The sequence below is a fragment of the Macaca mulatta genome, chromosome 12, assembly GCF_049350105.2.
Source record: "Macaca mulatta isolate MMU2019108-1 chromosome 12, T2T-MMU8v2.0, whole genome shotgun sequence".
Classification (NCBI taxonomy): domain Eukaryota; kingdom Metazoa; phylum Chordata; class Mammalia; order Primates; family Cercopithecidae; genus Macaca; species Macaca mulatta.
Window position 1 is genome coordinate 79,499,897 of NC_133417.1, and position 20,617 is coordinate 79,520,513.

General features: G+C 40.9%; 1 protein-coding gene across 6 annotated transcripts in view; it reads right to left on the reverse strand.

Moving 5' to 3' along the window:
- The window catches only part of WIPF1 (WAS/WASL interacting protein family member 1), a 120,012-nt gene that overhangs the window by 50,140 nt on the left and 49,255 nt on the right, over nt 1-20,617 (reverse strand). The gene's annotated exons all lie outside the window — the stretch shown is intronic.

A 20,617-nucleotide genomic window follows, 5' to 3' on the forward strand; every position in this document is an offset into this window, starting at 1 on the left:
GATGGTAGGATCAGAAAAGGTGTGATCAGAAAGTGACCAGCTCCCCACCATTTTGAGTGGGTTTTATTTTTTTCTGTTTCGTATTGACTCATTTCCCCACAACACGGAAGCTGCTTAATCCAAAGACTTGGACCATTTCACTCTGTTTCAGATCCATTCCGACAAAATGATCAGTTGGTGGCTTATGTAAAAAGCAGCTCCATGACTACATTTAAATATTGACTAGTGTGGGAATAACAAACCACAAAAATTTGGGGTATAAAAACCACATGTGGTTTATGTTTTGTAGGACACCCTCAGGAATATAAATGGACACAGTAGAAAAAAAAAATCTACATGGTCTCTCCCTGCCTCAACCCCACCACCATTAAATAAAAACAAAAAACACACAAAAATAAAATGAAACAATGATTAAACAAAAATCAAGCTGAGTGCTACTGCTGGCTTTGGATGGCAGTTGTGTCCTGGCAAGGCAAATAAGTAGTGGTCTGGGCACTGTGGCTAAGGTCAACGTGTCAGAATAGCCCGACATAACCTCTGCCTTGGTCAACTGCCCACCCAGCTCCTGACCATGGCTTCTCTCTGTCACCAGCACTTCCTCCTTCCAGATGAGCTTCTCCAACCTCTAGGTCCCTGCAGTCACTGACTTTTTCCCCTAGATCTGGCCCCACACTCAACCTCCCCGCCCTCTTCTCCAACCAAAAGAAAAATGCATAAAACTGTAAATTACTTTCTAGAAATAGAAGTGTTTTATAATCTTTGTATCTGCTTTGTATCCGCTCACCCTATCTGTGCCTCTCTAATGTTAACTAGCGAGCAGCTGTGCTAGGGCTCCATGCACAGCAGTCATTCGACAAATACTCAGTATCTTCACGTTCCAAGGTTGCTTTAGGGGATAATACAAAGATTAAACAGACAAAATTGTCCACCCTCATGGAGCTTACACTCCTATCTGTGTTGATGATGTGTGGAAGGAAATTTACCCTCTGTTTTGTGCGGTGCAGGTGTTCATTTCGGCACAGCTCATATTATCTTACGAAGTGAAGCCTCACCAAGATCACTGTCAGAGCAGGGCTAATCCAGGCAAACTAGGATGCAAATGTGCAGGGCTCCAAAGTCCTTTAGGGGTTAGTCATTTCAATCCAAGGACCATTTCCATAAAAAACAAACTTGATGATATACTGCTAGGCCAGTCCCCAAAAGTATATTTAGTTCATAATGTCACTAAACTAAAACTTCAGTTCTGAGTCCTCAAAGGAAAGACTTAAAGGTGGTATCAGGAGGAGGAGGAGGAGGAGGAGGAGGAGGAAGAGTTGTCCTTCTCTGGAGCTTAAGGAATAGTAGGCTCAAGGAATTATTAACTTTCTGCCCTAGTCAAGATTAGCTCGAGAACTGAAGAAATATTACATTGAATGGGAACCATGAAGAGACATCACTTTGAGGAACAGGTAAGGCAGAAGCAGAAGAAAGAAGGTGGGACCTATTTTCTTTCCTTTTTTTTTTTTTTTTTTTTTTTTTTTGAGACAGAGTCTTGCTCTGTGCCCCAGGCTGGAGTGCCGTGGCGCAATCTCGGCTCACTGCAAGCTCCGCCCCCGGGGTTCACGCCATTCTCCTGCCTCAGCCTCCCAAGTAGCTGGGACTACAGGCGCCCACCACCACGCCCGGCTAATTTTTTGTATTTTTTTAGAGAAACTTAAGGAAGTTAACCCTAGATAGTGTGTGACTCTACTCTTATTTCCTCCTATTTGAACCTACAGATCACCTAAAAACTCCATGATTCTTCATAAACAAAATAAAATATTCTAACCATTTGTAGACTGGGTGGAAGGCAGTGACCATTTCTGTGTGTTTATAAAACAAATGTTCATAAACCAAGGACTACCTTTATTTTATTAGCTGTGACTAATTTTGTGCAGTCTATGAGAATTTTCAGCACTCTAAGAAATGTTTCTATCCCATGTTGGGAGGAGAGGGGAAGACCTCTAGGCACATCTTACCATAGCTCTTCCTGCCTCAAAGGCAAAAGTAGGAATGCCTTGGTTTATGTTATGCACATGCAGACATGTGTAAACTTCTAAAGTCTAAGGTACAGAAAACAGCAGTTGTGACCCTGAGTCACCTTATTTTAGTGTTCACAAGACCAAACTTCCCAGAAACCAAGGAGTAATTTAGGCTGACCTAATGAATACTCAAGCTTCCCTCATTTTTACCATCTTCATTAGCTATTATGCAAATATTTTACAAAAGGTAAAATCTAGTTTAGAATTTTTTTATGACTGCAAACTTGATGATAAAAACCTCTTTTGAGCATAGGTCCTTCAAAGCAACTCTAGCAATCTACTTGGTGGGGTGGAATTTCCAGCTGTCCTGGGCTAGAAGGACAACTGATCTCCTTTCCACTTGGCTCTTCCCAAGTGAAGACTTGTGACAGGATGTTCCTCACTTTGCACAGTTCTTCATCCTGCACTTAGGAGATATTTGATACTTCTAAATTAGACAAGCAGATGCTTTGAGGTGAAGTGCCTGGCACATACTAAATACTCAACAATATTAGCTATTATTACGATTAATAAGTGAGCAGAACTTCTCCCCAGTTCGTGCTACTTGGTAAAAGAGGAAACAAGGGTAGGTTGGGCAGGGAGGAAAAGATTGACAACTAAGACGGCAAAGGTGGGAACACAGCTGGGAAAGTGTCTCCTTTTGTTTACAGAGGGATAATTCAATGCAATGTAAGAATGAAGACTTTTATAATGCTGAGTTATGAGTTATTTTAAAAAATTTATATTAAACAAAAAAGAATAATTTACTCTATTTGATATTTGAAAAAAGTAGGTGCTAATCACTTGAGTCTCCATTTATGTCATTTATTTAAAACTCATTTTCAAATATACTTAGCCCTATTTCAAAAAGCTGACGTTGATCCATTCAATTTGTGCTGGCCATTCTCATTCACTAATGCCTCTGTATTTTTGTGTAATTCCAAACATCACTAGACTCAATGAACACAAATTCAGAACAAAAAAAAAAATGCCCTACAAATTTCCTAAAAACACAGTTGCTCCTAAAAGTTAAGAAACGGGGATGAATAAGTTGGTTTTATGTTCACTGACTTGTTTTCATTTCACCTGGAGAGCACCATTGCTAATCAGTAGTTAAGTTAAAGTTCCAAGAGCAGAATGTGGAGCCACTTGTCCCCAAATCCTCCACTGCAGAGAACAGGACTCCTCTTCATTTCACTAAGAAAATGTTCAAAGGCTTTTCAGATAGTCTCAAACAACCAGGGAATGGAAGACTGCTTATTTTCAAGGCTGCTTTATTCTAGTGGTTGAGGAGTAAACAAAGAGAACAGTAAATGTCTGGGAATGTTTTCAGAGGTGACACCTAACAAACAGGGAGAAAATAGGCCTTGAGGCAAGATCTGATTTAACTACGCAAGTGAGAAAAAAAAAAAACATGCCACAATTCCTATCATTATTCCCAAGTTCTGCCACCACAAGCTGATGGCACTCTGACGTGAAAGGTACTAGTGCCAAAAGTCAAATAAAGCTTTGGCAAAACTGAACACCACACAGAAAACAGAGTATCCAATTCTCACTGGCAGGGCATTCATGGAAAACAAGTATGAAGATCAATGTGAAATCTTATTTTCCAAAGTACAAAGGCTTCTGTATACAGAACTTCCTACTATCCAAGCTATACTCTTAACCTGCTGCAAAACACCTTGTGGAGGCACATCTTACTCTTCACTAGCATTGTTCACTGCAATGCTTTCCAACCTCTATTTGCACCAATGTTGAGATAGAGTTTTCTCCTATTGCTTCCTCTGCCCCGTATCTTGAGAATATAGATGAGAGTTTCTCAGAAGTGCTAAGATACACAAAGATGAGAGTATCTCAAAAATATTTATAGCATAAGTAACATGGAGAAGTTCAAGCAATGGAGAAGAATAGCAATATATATTCATCCTACTCTGGATTCTGTGACATGTACATAATCAGTCTTAAAAGTGCAGCTTTAAACAAGTTTTAAAGTTATGACTTTATTCTAAAATGCCCCCAAACCATAATAAAGACAGTGTACAATATATTACTTAGGGAAGAAATTGATACCTGTTATCGCTTTGCTAGAATTTGGGTTTAAAAAAAATAAAGTTGATAAAAGGATTGGGTCAATTCAGTGATGATTTGCCTCAAGGATAACTCCTCCCACTTCCTACACAAAATAAGCAATTACATTAAAAATATAGTCAGAATTTTATGGAATCACATCGGTTTTTAATGCATGAATCAGAGAACCTAAAAATCACTATAAATGTAGTATGGTTATATATTTTAAATCTCTAGTTCTATTTTCCTTAGTGTAGGCATAAAAGTTCTTAAAGGCTTAGAATTTACTCTTAAAATACTATAAAATATTACTATTTTCATGACAAAAGCAATTTATGAATTTATGAATTTATGGAAAAGGGAATATTTATAAAATGTTAGTAAAAGCACTTTATGTTTGTATAGCAACATTTAAAAGTATTCAAAGGTCATTCATTGCTAAAAATATTTAAAGCAAAATAAAAGGGAAGTTAAAAATGGCTTCACTCAAACTTGTAGTTTCTAAAATTTATCAGGACCCAAAAGCCTGGAAGTATCAAAGATTAAGTGGAAATCCATATTCAAAAGAGTTCTGTGGAATTCTCATAAAGAGAAGAGCAGGCAAAGGTCATCGGAGGACGTTATTTTAGCTGAAATTCTGAGTATCATTCAAACAGGGGAGCCAATGCTTGGTATTAACAAAGTGCTGTTTTCTACTGCTGAGCTCAGATGACAGCCCACCCCCTATTTGCCAAAATTAGTGGATGAGAAATCATTTCATGAATTCATCCAAAAACATGAAATGCACTAATAAAGCTTTACTGCCATCCCTCAGTCATCACTTTGCTTGGCTAGGCTGGTGGCCAGCAGGAATATCTCCCTCTACAAAACTGTTTCAAAGTAATGACTTGGAGGAAGTGGTGTGCTGATACCATGAAAAAAAAATTCCCTCAAACACAAAGATAGTTCAAAAAGCATCTGTATATGGCTCAGAGGAACAAACAGCTCAGCTCATTTCAACTCAAAAGAAACCCAAAAGACCAGTTTACCTTGGCCATGGTTGCACACATGCAGGCAAACTGAAGGTTGGCATTTATCCAGGGGTTTTGATCTGTGCCAAAAGGGATGATGAGTTATCCATCCTGAGGTCAAGATGGAATAAAGAAAATACACTGAAAGAGAGTCATGTGTCTATAAGAGGATTTCACACCTTCCTCTTCATGAGACAGGGGGCCTTGACCCCTGCTGGAATGGCAAGTCTGGCGTCCATTCCTGAAGCCACTACTAGATCAGAAGCTCACTCTGAGCCTCCACCACATGGTTTCTCCCCTGCTGAGGCCTTTCCACAGTCTTTCTTCCACAGTGTTGTCCTTAAGGAGCTGAGCGGATACCTAAAGCACTTGTTTGTCAAGCTTGGGCTGAAATACATCTAGAATCTTTAAGGTGACCAATACTGAATTTTCCATTTTTAAGCATTTAAAAATATTCTTCAAATTAAGGGAATACATAAGCAATAAAGACCATGTTTTACTAGGTTTTAAAAATCATTTAGTTTTCTGTAAAAGCAGTTACTTTTCTAAGAGAACAGGTGGCAACTGCTACCAAAATTTCAAAAAGATCCTTATTTTTATTTTCAAATAACTTTTATTTGACAAGAACTTTGTCAGCAATGGTCTTTAAATTCTTTTCAGTCCTGGCTTTGTATTGCTATTTTGAGGTGTTTCTTGCTAACTGGGTTAAGGAAGCCCAAAGAGTCTTCTGGTTTTGGTCATCAAGGAAGTTCGTCTCACAACTGATGACTTATTTGACTTTTTTTTTTCTTTTTTTTAAGAGGAAGACAGGAAAGAGTGATAAACCTTTAATAACTGAAACTTGTGTCACTGACCTTCAACTAGATGGTGACGTTTTCATTTCAGAACTTTTAGGGCCCATATCACATGTGGGGATAATTAAAATGTTTTAAGTGATGCTTTCTCTTCTTCAAGTGTTGACCATAATATTCAAGCTGGGTACAAGAAGCAGAGATTTTTGTCTGAGCTCAGTCCAAGCTCTGCAGTTTCTGCTGTTTGTCTTTCTAGGTGGCACCAGTTATCCTCTGCAGCCCAAGAAACCCAGCATAACCTTTTGGGCTGCTCTGGAAAAACACATTGAGCAATAAGGGTTAGAATACTTTGTGTTCAATGTTTCCAGTGCTACTCTCTGGCCAGGAGAAATACCAAATCATAGGCATCTGGAAAAGAGAGACAGCCCAGAAAGAATGATGGTGTTACAAAGCCTGTGAGCACAGGCTCCTTGTACACATTCATCTACCTGCTGTCTGCTTCATACTGAGCTATAGGCATTGGAGCAAATGGTAATTTCTATCAGTCATGACTAGAGCCGGTGTGGTCTTCAAGTAGCAATGGGTTGACTTCCAGGGAGTGAAGTGTTATTGTTCTGATCACCTTGTGGACACAGGGAGTGGTGAAAAGTTGAGTCCATGGCAGCATCAGAGAAAGAAGGAAGTGCGGTTGGTTGGGGGCGCACCCTGTGGTGGTGATGTTCCCCACTAGCGTTTCCCAAAGGTCTCACCCAGCCGTAGGAAATTATTCGGAGGCCCTCAGCATCTCTCTGTGTAGTTTAAATATCGTATTGTATTTTCTTGGCCAGTCCATGAATGGAAAGAAGTGAATAAAGATATCAGAAAGTAGACAAATTGCAGTGTGACCTGATGCAGAGGTGGAAAGGGCGTGGCCTGGAAAGGCAGAGGTTCAATAAAGGCCTTCGAGGTTTCCTTTCATTTCCACAGTTCTTAGTCACACAATTTCCTTTGTGGATTTTAACGGTAACTAATAAGGCTTTGAAAAGGAATCGACTTGGTATGCTAGGTGTGAAATGCCAAAGGTCATCTTGCCACTTCAGTAGGGTTATTATTTTAACTTTTCTTTTATACTCTTCAAGTCCTCTTTCCAGAATAATTGAAAATCCCATAATTAAAAGACCTTCCTTTGTGCCCACATTCCCCTTCTGAGATCAACTAGAGCTGGGCTCACCCCAACCATGGTCAACTGGACCAGGCCAGCTAGGCCTCAGGCTGGAGAGCATGCTGTGGGCTGGTCTGTCCTGAAAAGCTCGGCACAGGCAAGGAAAAGGTAATGCACGAGGCAACTCAGGTCGCTCCTTGTCTCAGAAGTATGAACTGAGGATCAAGGAGGGGCAGGCAGTTAGCACCAGGGAAACAAGAGCAGGCAAAAACGGACAGCCGAGCCAGTCAATCAGTGGACTTAAGAGAGGAAGAGGGGAGATCTGCCATCTCCTGGGACTGAGGGTGCAGCATGGCTTTTCAGGTACCTGAACCACATCCTAGTCCCAATAATTCTAATAATATTAGTACTAACAATAATAACAGTAACAATGAACATGTATTGAGCTGTTATTATGTGCTAAGGAGGGTTCTAGGTGCTTTTATAAGTATTATCAACTCATTCAATTCTCACAACCCTGTAAGATACATCTGGGTGCTGCTGATGCTGATGAAACATATAAGTTAAGTTACTTAACCAAGCCCACTGAACTTACAAGTGGCAGAGACATAATTTGAGCTCAAGTGGTCTGGCTTCATGCTTCTGCTCAGTCTGTGCCTCCCTGTGGGGCTAGTCCTGAGTTTCCTGTCTCCTTTATTGCCCATCTTTACAATAAAGTCCCTCCTATTAAAGAGGCCCTGCAGAGGGTCTTTTACTCTTTCATTGTCTCACGATTAGCATTTTCTTTGGCTCCACTCATTATGAATCTTATTAACTGACACACACACACACACACACACACACACATACACACATACACACATACACACAGTTTTTGAGAAAGGGTCTCACTGTGACACACAGGCTGGTGGGCAGTGGTAGAATCACTGCAACCTTGACCTCCTGGACTCAAGTGATCTTCCTACCTCAGCCTCCTGAGTAGCTGGGACCACAGACGCGTGCCACCATGCCCAGCTGTTTTTTTTTTTTTAGATACGGGGTCACACTATGTTGCCCAGGCTGGTCTCCGACTCTTGGGCTCAAGCAATCCTCCCACCTCAGCCTCCAAAGCATGAATGTAGTTTTGAATCCAGTTTTTGCTATCCTTTCATGCCACTAAGTATTCTTTGAAAACATGACTTTTAATGACTGCAGTACATTCATTTTTTAAAAATGCTTACTTAATAACTTATTTATTTAACACTTAACATTAAGTGATCACTTGAGTCCAGGAGGTCGAGGTTGCAGTGATTGCACCACTGCACGCCAGCCCGTGTGTCACAGTGAGACCCTTTCTCAAAAATAGTCATCTAGCTATCTCTTACTTTGCTTTTATAATTGTGCTAATGCCAATATCCTTATATACAAATCCTTGTGCACAGGTAGGATTATGCTATAGAATACATTATAGAAACAGAAGTATCGGATCAAAGAGTTTGAACAATTTAAGTTTACTTCAAACACAGTGTAAATGGCCTTCAGGGAAGGCCTAGACTCCCTTTGGCTACATAAAAGCTCCAGGGTCTGGGCATGGCAGCTCACAGCTATAATCCCAGCACTTTGCGTGGCCAAGGTGAGAGGATCACTTGAGCTCAGGAGCTTGAGACCAGCCTGACAGTACAGTAAGACCCTGTCTCTACAATAAATTAAATAATTAGCCAGGTGTAGTGGTGTCCACCTGTAGTCCCAGTTACTTGGGAAGCTGAGGCAGGAGGACCGCTTGAGCCCATGAGGTCGAGGCTGTAGGAAGCCATGACTGTGCCACTACACTCCAGCCTGGGCCATGGGGCAAGACTCTGTCTCAAGGGGAAAAAAAAAAAAAGAAAGCTCCATTCACCATACCCTTGACAACACTGAATGCTGCAGTTTAGAAAATCTTTATCTTAATTTGGTTTCTTGAATGGGTCAGAATAATGCATACATTTAAACTCTATGCTCCTTAGTAAAATTTCAAAGGGCCATTTGCATATTTATTAAGAGCAAAACAAGCCTATGACCTACAGTCTCCAATGTTAAGACCACTGAAGCCTTAAAATGCTTTAGAATTTCAGAAATAGAAATCAGAGATCACTAAGTAAACAGCCTCAGTGAATATATAAGGTAACCAAAGCTCAGAGAAGTTCAGTGACCTGGGTAATATATTTGACTTGCAACTAGAATCTAGGTGTCTTGCCCTGTGATTCATGTCTTTAGAACAGATTCCTTCATTAACCTAATGGAAGCAACAAGCCATTGTTACCAGGGTGAAAGTATAAGGAAAAAAACTGCACAAGAATATATTTAAAAAAGAAACTACAGTTGTTCTAAACTCTATTTTATCTTCATAGTACCAAGTTAGAAAAAGTTATTTTACAGGCAAAAGTAAACATTCACACCTAGTTACTACTTTATTCTCAAGATCCCTGCTAAAATCTAAAATAAATTTTTTCCTGTGATCATTAAAATATTCAGCACGTACCCATTATCCTCTCATCCAGCCAACATTTACTAGGTCTGTATTATGGCCAGACCCTGTGCTAGATGCTGGAGTAAAAGGGGGAAGAGTACCAAGGTAAGAAATGAGGGATTCATTTTGGGGATACGTAAGCAAATTATCACAGTGAGTGTGACTGGGCAGTAACGGGGTGCACACGATGACATAGGGGTGCCAGAGCAATGAACATGGAAGGCTTCACAGAGGAGGGGGCACGTGAGCTGTGCCCATGCTTGAAAGCAGCCTCTAAGCAGGGGAAGAAGAGCAGCCCCAGAGTGGAGGGGCAGGGCCCACTGTAGAAGGCTGCTGTCACACGTGGCTAAACACAGTGGCCTGGGAAAATGAGTGCTGGTGGGAGATGAGGCTGGAAAGGTGGTCTGGGGTCAGACAGTGTTCAGGAGTTTGGACTTCGCCTAGAGGTGTTAGGACTCATGTAAGCTGTTTAAGTAGCGATGTCATGGTCAAAGTGGTGCATTACCAAGCTCATTCTAATGGCAGTACGGGGAAGGACTGGAGACTCTGAAGGCAAGAGCTTTATCTATGTTGGTACAGACAACCAGGTTGCAGGCTTAAATCAGAGAGAGGCAGAAGAAATATGAAAGAGGAGATGAGTTTGAGTAATATATATTAGAAAGAAATAATAAGACATAGAGACTAATTAGATGTGTGGGTGTCATTAATGAGATAGGCAAGGAAGGAGGAAGGCCAGGTTTTGGATGAAAGGGATTTGTACACATTGAGCTTGAGATCCAGTAGAAAGTGAATGAAATATCCAGAAAGTGAATGAAAATACAACTCTGGAGATCAGGGGAGGTATAAGCAGAGTCATAGATCTGAATAATTAGTATACAGTTACAACTCTCCTCCCAATCTCCCCCTCCCTCCCACCCGCATCACCCACACACTTGGGTACTTCCTCTTGTCTGTATATAGGTATAGCAGCCCTGTCCACTAAAAATACAATGCAAGCCCCATGCATATTTTGCAATTCTCTAATAGCCACATTAAAAAAGTGATGTGGAAAACAGGTGAGATTAATTTTAAGAATATATTTTATTTAACCTAATGTATTTACAATATAATTTCAACATTAATATAAAAATTACTAATGAGATAGTTTATATTGTCCTTTCATACTAATTGTTTAAAATCCAGTGTGAATTTTCCACTCATGACCCAGGCCATCTCAATTTGGACTAGCCACATTTCAAATGGCCCCTGCTTTGGACTGTGCAGGACTACACAGTAACTTACAAGGGTGATTAGGCACCAACACGAACTTCTTTAGCCCTTGAAATTTGTGGAATTAAAGTAAATGGAATTTAATTTTACTGATGAGAGAACAATGGGGAAGCCTGCTGGGCCCTCCAGATCACTGCCCACCCCACCCTCCTTCCTCATGCTCTGGGAAGGAGTGCAAAGCGGCAGTGTTACACGCTGTTTGAAGTTTGGGAGACATGAAGCATAGAAAATCATTTCCTCTAAACATTGCCCTTTAGGTTATTAAATACCCTGACAACAACTTGACTGAATTTACAGCCATGAATTTGTTATCTCTCAATGTGGATATATAGCTGGTCTCCTGATAAATTTCCTGAGGTGCTGTTCTTAAACTTCAAATATTTGCAAACTAACTTCATAATTTTGTCATGCCTGCATACCACCAAAACTATATGATTTGTTTAATATTTTTATTTAACTCAACTAACCTAAAAAAATCTAAAGACATATTTAGTGTCATCCTAAGTAACTATATCCATGAAATCATGAATTTCATATGTTGCTGTACATTTTTTCTGATACACATTAAAACAAATAAATATTTAAATAAAGAACATTTATCCATGTCTCCTAAAATCATCTCACAAACCTCCTGTGGTATGATTATCAAACTTTGAAAACACTGTCCTTGGCGAAAGGAAAGGAAAGGAAAGGAAAGTAACACTATAGGATCCCCTCTCCATGCCGACAGTGCTCAGTGGGGTGCGCCCATCCTAACTCACCGAATCCCCACTCTCCTATGCGCGGGCTGGTGGTCACTGCTACCCACCGGTTGTCTTTCAGGCATTTATTCTGGCTGATTACCACTTGTGTCTGCCCAAGGTCAGACCTTTTATATGGCAACCTGTATTAACTATAAGGAAATTCTTAACAATTTTTATTTTTGTTTTTAACTTTTGTGGGTATATGGTCTTTGTTTTGATTTTCCAGAGGTTACACAGCTAGCAAGTCTGGGATTTGAGCTTTTAACTATAAACATCACAAGGCAGAGGCAACTACAACACCTAACACAGCGCCCTCCTAAGAGGTGTTCTATCTCTTGTTGTTAACAGAATGATTTCCAATTATGAATTATCTTAAAGCCCAAAGACTTTGAGAAATAAGAACTGGTAAATTTCAATGATGGGGATGCACAGTACCAAAATTGTTTAAAACAAATGTGTTATATATTACCTAAGTGCTTCTTAGTGTATTAAATAACAAGATCTAGTGGCTAGTCTAATAATTACTATATTTTCAAATGGTAATGCATATAAACAATATTTAAAGATATCTGAAATTGTAGTGTGTATTAGTCTACTGTTGTGTAACAAATTACCCCAGAACTAAGTAGCTGAAACCAATAAACATTTACTTTATCACAGTTTCTGTGGGTCAGAGATTTGGGCACAGCTTGGCTGGGTACCTCTGATTCAAGGTCTATCACAAGACTGCACTCAAGGTGTCAGCTGGGGCTGTGTTCCCATCTGAAAGTTTTGGGGGAGAACCTGCTTCCAAGTTCACTCACATGTTGGCAGGATTCATTTCCTCACTGACTGTTAGTTACAGGTTTCCTCAGTTCTCTGCACATGCATCTCTCTATAAGGCAGCTCTTAACATGGTTGCTGGCTTCCCTAAGAGTGAGGAATAGAGTGAAAGAAAACTCCCAAGAAAGAAGCCACCGTCTTTTTATAACCAAATTCAGAAGTGACATCCCATCCTCTCTGCCACATTTCATCCACCAAAAGTGATTATATATTCAGGAGGAGGGACTTATGCCAAGGCATGAATTTCAGGAGGTGGGGATCATTGGGGACCATCTTACAAGCTGCCTGCCACAAAATGAAATAAAATATCTATGAGCTCTATTGGTGATGGTGTCACAGTGCTGTTAATGCTACTGCAGTTCGCTGGCTACATTCATAATCAAAGAAATGCAAAATTTTAGCTAGAGGTTAGTGAAAAAGAGGTACTATTTTTCCCATCTAGTTCATAGACTTCAGGTGAAAAAACCCCTGTGTTAAAGGATGCAGTCTATCTTGCGCCATCTAAAAGTCAGCCTGGTGCTTTGTGGATGGGCACAGGGTTTCCTCACATACCCCTGGAATCTACCATCTGTGGGCATTTACTGTGTTACTGAAAGATTCTTAAAAACAAAACAAAACAAACAAACAAAAAAATGTGGTACTGCTAGTGCAGCTCTGAAATAGACCAACTTTGAAAACTTCCCTCACAGCTGCAAAAGGCAAGTGTTTGGCACTAATAAATCAGGATTAGTGGAGCTCGACTAATAATGAACCTTTCATCTCCTCTGGGCAGGTGGTCACCAACTGAACTATGGGAGCAAACAAGTCATGGTTAGATGTAATAACCACATTTCTAACGACAAGTAGGACTAGAGCGGAAAGTGAGTGCAGGAGAAGTCTTCCTGCAAAATTCAAATCTTCTTAAACTTGGGGCCCTCTGAAAACATTAATCAAAATTGTGTTTCTAGGGGCTGGGCTGACCTCTGCTTATTACCTTTCCAGTCATAACCACTGCAGGTATTTTTCTTCTCACTAGTGAAAAACAGCCTGGGATGCTATCCACATGCCCCTATCAGAGAATCAGTGAACTAGGGACACAATTATAGGTTTCAATTTTCCCCTCGTAGACCCCAATCTAAATTTGTCATCACCTGTTCACAGAAATGCCTTCCGTGTTTCATCTTACTTGAGTGGAAATGGGGTGATATTCAAAATATTTAACAACCAATGAGGCACAGGCACTAACCGATTAGGACAATATAAGATGCTGGAGCAGGGTCCAGGGGCACCCTGCACTGTGCTGGCATTCATCCTTTAGTTGTTGAATTATGGGAGAAGTCGTAGGGGTTCTGGGGGTGTGCTCAGGGGGCTGAGGGTGATGACAATTCGCCAACTGGTTTTTAGGCATCTCATTATTTTAATAACCAGGATATCTGCACCAGTGCACATAAGATTGAATATTCACTGTGGAGGGGGGTTGGGGCTGCTCCTCCCAAGGGCCCCCATGGAAGGCTACTGGTGTGGAAGCTGACCCCATTGCCCTACAGCGTTCTGACAACTGGCACTATGGGGACAGAGCCCTGCCCATTTTTCTGAGCCCTGAGCTCAGGCCAGAGCCTTAAGGTCCTGGACTACTTCCAAGGCTTGCAGAACCCCTCACTCAGGTCTCCTCGGGGCGGCTGGTTGGCAGTCTCCCAGTTACCAGGCGCCTTCTGGGAGCAGCCAGGGACAGCTGCTGCCGGCTGGCACCAATGGACTTCTGTGCAACTGAGGGTTGAGTGGAAGTTTCCTTGTGGGTTTGATGGAGGGCATGTTCTCAGTCCACAGGGGTCACAGCACCCGAGTAGCCTCACCACTGTACAGGATACAGGCCGAAGAAAAGACTTGGTTCATGAATCCTCCCACTTCAAGGATTGGTTTAGCAACTTCCTGAGCTTTCTGAATGAGACCTCAAGGGCTTATCACAAAGGAGATCATTCTGCATGACCTCTTGGTCTGCATTATTTCACTGAAATGCCCAGGTTTGTTTTACTTTGCTCCATGCTTCTGGAAAGCAGGCTAGGGGGGCTCTGGACGCACACAGATCTGGGTCTGAATTCCCGCTCTGCGGAATGCATCACCACTTCACTTCACCTGTCTGAGGCAATTTCCACCTTTGTCAGTGGGGCTCATGGGAGTGCCTGCCTTATAGGCTGGTGGAGGGTCTAATGAGATAATTTAAAGACAAATTTGATAACTGTTTTCTTCTAAGTTGAGGGAAAGATTAATTCAAAACTTTTAGTCTCAGTTTGGGCTAGGAAATGCCAGTGTTATTCCAGGGTACTAACATAGGTTTAAAAATAAGACGCTTTTTGCTTTCACAAGCTGACTAAAAAGTGAAGACAAAAAAGTGACTTCAGAGTCAAATGTAACTCAATAGTCTTGCATGCTTAGATCCAACCCATAAGAACTCAGGGTTCTCCCTCCTGAATGAAGATAATATGAAGTTGCATATTTCGATCCATAGTTGGCTGAACCCACAGATGCAGAGCTTGTGAATATGGAGGGCCAGCAGTATCTGCTTTTCCACAGGAAGACGGCATAGATTAATTCATTAAAATTTGTAAAACTATATAATGTCTGTTTCAATGACAAAAAGCAATTTCAATTACATTTAAGATGACATTTACATAAACATAAAAATTATAACCATCTCACAATACTCTCAACTACCTTGACATAAAAGCAGAAGAAAGCTTGATTTGTTAAGGTATTGCTTTTGCCCATTTTGTTTAAAAAAAGGTCTTCTTTTCTTAAAATAAGAATTATGGAATCACTAGGTTTTAAGCAATAAGAAACAAAGTTTGAAACAAGAATCCTGATTCTTCCATTTCTGTTTACCCAAACGAACATTCTCTCTGAGATTTCAGTCCCAGAAATCAACCACTGAACGTATCACTACGCAGAGTCACATTCCATGTTTTTAATGGAAGTTTTAGAGGCTACAGATGAATTCAGGAGTGATATAAACCAAGACCATTAAGAAAGATGACTTTTTTCTAGGATTCTAACTCCTATATTCAGACACGTATATCCAACTGCCCACTTGACATCTCCATGTGGCTGTCTGTCTCACAGACATTTCAAACTCACTACATCCCAAACAAAAGTCCTAGTATCTCCCCTCCACACCAAAATGCTGTACTCACAGCCCTCCCCATCTCAGTCTGATGGCATTTCTATTCTTACTGCACTTAGGCCACTTCCTGCACTTCCTATCTTCCTTAACTCCTCTCTTCTGCTATTTTTCAATCCAACTGCCAGTCTTGCTGGTTCTACCTTGAAAATAGCCAGACTCTAATTACTCCTCACCATCTTTACTGCTAACCCTCGTCCATGGCACCAGCATGTCTCACTGGAGTATTGCAATAGCCTCCTAACTGGTCCCTCTCTTCCACTCTTGTGCTCCCACAGTCTACTCTCACTACAGTGGCCAGAGGGAGCTGTTAAATTTAAAGTCAGATCATTGTCTCTTTTTGGATCAAAGTCCTCCCCTCCCTCCCAGACTCTGGGGGGAAAGCCAGAGTCCTACCATGACCAACATGGCCCTCCAGGATCTCACCTCTAAATTACTGGCTCCTTGTTACTCCTTGAATACGCCAGGTATGTTCTGCTTCTGCGTCCTCAGGCTTTCCCCAGTCTCTGCATGGTGAATTCTCTCACCATTTTCTCTATGACAGCTGCCCTTACCAGCTCACCTACACCTATCCTCCACCACTGTGCTCTGCTCCTCCTTACTCCACTAGACTTTCTCCACAGCACGTATCCCTTCTAAATTCCTAATACACATCACCTAATATTTTTTAGGTTTATTGTTTTTTGTCCACATCCCTTAACTTGAATATAAGATCCACATGGAAGATACTTAATAAATAGATCTGAATTAAGGGAAAATGCCAAACAAGAAAAACAGAGAAAAAACTCTGAAAACATCCAGTGTCCAAAAAAAGGCCTTATGATTTTCTTTTTTCTCCTTCCTTCCTTCCTTTTTTTCCTCTTTTCTTCCTTCCTTTCTCTTTCTTTTTCCCTCCCTCCCTCTTTCCCTCCCTCCTTTCCTCCCTCTCTTTATTTCTCTTTCTTTCTTTTCTTTTTTTTTTTTTTTGAGACAGGGTCTTGCTCCGTTACCCAGTCTGGAGTGCAGTGGTGTGATCATGGCTCACTGCAGCCTTGACCTTGACCTGCTGGGCTCAAGTGATCCCCCTGCCTCAGCCTCCTGAGCAGCTGGAACCACAGGTGAATGCCACCAAACCTGGCTAATTTTTAATCTTTTGTAGAGATGGGGTCTTCCTATGTTGTCCAGGCTGGTCTTGAACTCCTGGCTCAAGCAATCCTCAAGGCGTCCTGGGATTACACACATGAGACACCACACCTGGCCACCTTGTGATTTCTAATAGCAGGACCCATGTATTATATCTCATTTTTTAATTTTAATACTGTTTGTGGCATTTTGAAGAGGAACAACAACGAAGTAGGCCTGACACTTAGGAGATGCCGCTGTTTACCCTGAAAAGACCCCTACGATTGGCATTCTTGGGGACGGGTAGAACACTACAGAACACTACATCAAGCACAGAGCGCTATCATAGAGGTCCCCAAATCTCCCTTTTATCTGGGAGCCAGAGGCATCAGACTCAGAATGGCTGAGTAAAAATTCACAAGAGGCTGCTGGACACCCCAGAATCTACAAAAACCGGCATTTCTTTCCAGTGACCATGTCCATTGTCCAGAATATACCTTTCTGAGATAATGGTACCCAGGCAGTTGACTTAGCATTCAGAATGTGGTTCAGGGGTGATAGAATCAGTGCTAAGGATGGTTAACCCTTCTGAGGACTGCTTAATCCATGTCATGGTGAGCCCTGATAATGCATCCCAATAGATACTTCACAAAGATCTTCATCCATACTTACCATCCACATTCATGTCCACAAGATTCAGGACCTCTTTTCCTAGCCAATACTGGGTAACCATTGGAAATTTTCCTTTCTGCTCCATGAGGACCAGTTCATTGCCCACAACCTTTCTCCAGGTAGGATGGATTAGCTTTCTACCCACAAAATTCCAGCCATATGGCTGTGCTGTCTTCCAGGAATTACATAGAGTTCACTTTGCTGGAGTTCTGGAAGTTCCTCAAATCTTCAATCTGTTACTCCACCCCCATTAGGCAAAGATAGGGCCTCTGTAGATCCCAGAGGGGCACCTACTTTCAGATTCCAAAGTCCTTGGGGCCCTTCAACATTTCCCCCTTATGTCACCAGTGTGTAGCCAGGGGCCTTGTTCCACACCCTCTACCATCATTAACGAGCTACGGTGACCACAGACAAATCACCTAACCTCTCTGGGCCTTAGTTTCCAAATCTAAAAATAAAAGGATATAACTCTCTAAGGTCCCTTCTAGTTCGAAAAAATCCAAGATTATTTTTTACCTACCTCTTTAAGTTTTAAATGATGACAACAGCATCTTTCCTAAACTTTTCCTGAGGCCAGATGTTCCTGGCACTGAAGTAGAGGAAAAAAATAGTTTTTGAATAATCTAACATTTTTGCCTTTTAGAGGAAATTATCCTCTGGCCTTTTTAGTTCCCCTTCCCTTACAGCTACCTCCTTATGGACCCTCAAAAGAAGTCTTTAAAACAGAGAGAGGCTGAGGCAGGAGAATCGCTTGAGCCCAGGGGTTCAAGACTGTAGTGTGCCATGATTGTATCTGTGAATATCAACTGCACTCCAACTGGAGTTGGGCAACATAGTGAGTCTCTATCAAAAAAAAGTAAACTATCCTTCCTGATTCATCAGGATCTTATAAAAAACATTGTTATTTTCCAAATTATTTTTCTTACATAAAACCTCTTAAACAGTTTTATTCTGATAACTATGCTTATCAGCCTTGACTTTCCTCTGTTTTGCAGGTAAGGTTACTAAATGCTCTGGGGAAGAGGAATAAAAAGCTCAGAGCCAGGGCCAGGGAAGGAAGCATGCTGTCCATGTAGGTAAATTCTGCCCTGAGCTTTCAGAAGGTGATGGGCATGAAATGGTAGAGGTTAAAGTGGCGAGTGGAGAGAAGAGGAAAAGCAGAGGGAAGAAGAAAAAGACTGAAAGCATATATTGTTCGCTTAGAAAAAAGAATTTTAGGGGAGGCCTGGTGGCAGTTCAAGAATGTTCACTTAGTTAGATGACTTCTAAACTGAAACTTGCCTAAGAAGCCACACTGCAGGGAGGAGAGGGAGTTGGAACTGCAGTTCTCTTCCTTTAGCAGCCCCTCCATCCAGCCTTCCGCATAGCAGGCTGGTGAGGTATTGAGCAGCCCCTCTATTGGCCCCACACCCAGTTTTCAGAAGTTAAGTACATTCTACAGGTCTCTAAAGGCTTCAAGGAAAACCAAATCTTTCCATTGTTGGCCTGGAAATCAAAGAAGATACTCCAAATCATCACCATTCAATAAAGCAGTGACTTACTGAAAGAATTACAGTTTACTAGCAAACCCCCCAAATGAATCTCTATGTTTAATACATGCTTAACCTCCTAGTCTGAAGATAGCAGTATTCCACATAATTGTAGGCTCCAAGATATCACTTAGTGACTTCTAATTTAGGAAACATATGCCCTAGAGAATTCCTCCCATTATACACACACACATACACACATGTATATTTGTATGTGCAAACATATATCCTACATAATAAACGACTGTTTTAAAGCCACACTAGGTTACAAAACAATACAATGAGTTAACTTAAACTATGTCATATTAAAATCTGGGCATGAACACAACTAGAAAGGAAGCCTAATTCATACCAGAAAATATCAAAACAAAGTCTGGTAAGTATCTAGCTAGTTAGACAGTCTCAAAGCAGTAGCTTCTCATTAGCATTGAGAAATAACAATCTGAGTGGTATGTGAATACCTACTGTGGAACTGGTACTGGATGTTGTATAAGCTGGGAACAGATGCCTCTTAAATTCAGTTTGTTGCACTATGACAGGGTTCTACTTTAATGACTCATCTTTTCCCAGTTTATTCTTTTCCAGGAAAAGCTTTCTATGCACTTGCATAAACAAATGCAACTCTTCTTGTCATTTTCTAGTTCCTTTTTTTGGGAGAAAGGGACACTTAGAGCTTTTTTTAAAAATTTAAACAGCACCAACCTTCTGACTGATGAAGAAATAGAGGGAAATTGAAATGGGAGAGTAAAAAATCAGGCATATAGGCAATCCCTTCCCTGGTAATGTTACAGAGTATACATTAGTATTCATGATATTTTAGTTAGGAGACAAAATCTCCAGCAAAAGAATCACCACACAACACTGTGTCAGGCTGTCTATCACATCTTTCCTACCACTTCCTTGCATAGAATCTGTAATCCAAACACCTACCATGGCCACCTCTCCAGAATGGCCCCACTGGTCTTGCTCCTTTTCCTGGGACAACAGCCCAAGTCCCCTCTGCATCCTTACTGCTCAGAAGCAAGACATGAACATTTTGTTTGAGGCATTCTTGAAGAAAAAGGATGATAATCTTGTAATATGAGGTATCTCCAAGTTTGTGTTTTGGGAGGGAGAGTGGTATAAGAAGACACAATTGCTGGATAATTCTCAGAAGCCAAACATAGAATTACCTATGATCCAGCAATTCCACTTCTGGGGACATACCAATGGAACTGAATGCAGGACCTCAAAGAGATATGTGCAAACCCATCTTCACAGCAGCACTAGTCACAACAGCGAAAAAGGAGAAGCAGCCTAACTGTCCACTGATGAATGAAGGGATACAAAAATTTGATATATACATACAAATATGTTTGGCCTTAAAAAGGAAGGAATGTTTGACACGTGCTAACAACATGGATAGACCTTAAGGACATTATGCTAAGTGAAATAAAGCAGAAACAGAAAGACAAATACTGTATAATTCTACTTATATGAGGTACCTAGAGAAGTCAAATTCATAAACACAGAAAGTAGAATGGTGGCTACCAAGAGCTGGGGGAAAGGGAATGGGGAATTATTGTTTAATGGGTGTAAGTTTCAGTTTTGCAAAATAAAGCGTTCTGGAGATTGGTTGCACAATATGAATATACTTAACGCTACTGAACTGTACACTTAATGGTTAAGATGGTAAATTTTGTTATGTGTCCTTTATCACAATTAACCCCCCCCCCAAAAAAAAAAACCTATAGTTCTTAGTATTTCCCAATATGATGGTGATAACAATAATACCTTACAAATGCCCGGGAACTT